Source organism: Colletes latitarsis, unplaced genomic scaffold (genome assembly GCF_051014445.1).
Source record: "Colletes latitarsis isolate SP2378_abdomen unplaced genomic scaffold, iyColLati1 scaffold0137, whole genome shotgun sequence".
NCBI lineage: Eukaryota > Metazoa > Arthropoda > Insecta > Hymenoptera > Colletidae > Colletes > Colletes latitarsis.
Window position 1 is genome coordinate 21,445 of NW_027488487.1, and position 1,056 is coordinate 22,500.

Below are 1,056 nucleotides of genomic sequence, written 5' to 3' on the forward strand. Positions count from 1 at the left end.
GTTTATCGCATCGATTTCATCGAGCAACCGGTGGACGCTGCCGCGTTCGTTCGTAAATGAATAATATACATACTCATGGCTAACTTGAGGCGAATAATCGCAAACGACGACGCGTCGATTTTGCGGCCATCGTTGCTCGCGCGACTAACGACGACCAGCCGAAACGGCTGTAGTTTATCGCATCGATTTCATCGAGCAACCGATGGACGCTGCCGCGTTCGTTCGTAAATGAATAATATACATACTCATGGCTAACTTGAGGCGAATAATCGCAAACGACGACGCGTCGATTTTGCGGCCATCGTTGCTCGCGCGACTAACGACGACCAGCCGAAACGGCTGTAGTTTATCGCATCGATTTCATCGAGCAACCGATGGACGCTGCCGCGTTCGTTCGTAAATGAATAATATACATACTCATGGCTAACTTGAGGCGAATAATCGCAAACGACGACGCGTCGATTTTGCGGCCATCGTTGCTCGCGCGACTAACGACGACCAGCCGAAACGGCTGTAGTTTATCGCATCGATTTCATCGAGCAACCGATGGACGCTGCCGCGTTCGTTCGTAAATGAATAATATACATACTCATGGCTAACTTGAGGCGAATAATCGCAAACGACGACGCGTCGATTTTGCGGCCATCGTTGCTCGCGCGACTAACGACGACCAGCCGAAACGGCTGTAGTTTATCGCATCGATTTCATCGAGCAACCGATGGACGCTGCCGCGTTCGTTCGTAAATGAATGTTATACATACTCATGGCTAACTTGAGGCGAATAATCGCAAACGACGACGCGTCGATTTTGCGGCCATCGTTGCTCGCGCGACTAACGACGACCAGCCGAGACGGCTGTAGTTTATCGCATCGATTTCATCGAGCAACCGATGGACGCTGCCGCGTTCGTTCGTAAATGAATAATATACATACTCATGGCTAACGTGAGGCGAATAATCGCAAACGACGACGCGTCGATTGTGCGGCCATCCGTTGCTCGCGCGACTAACGACGACCAGCCGAGAAGGCTGTAGTTTATCGCATCGATTTCATCGA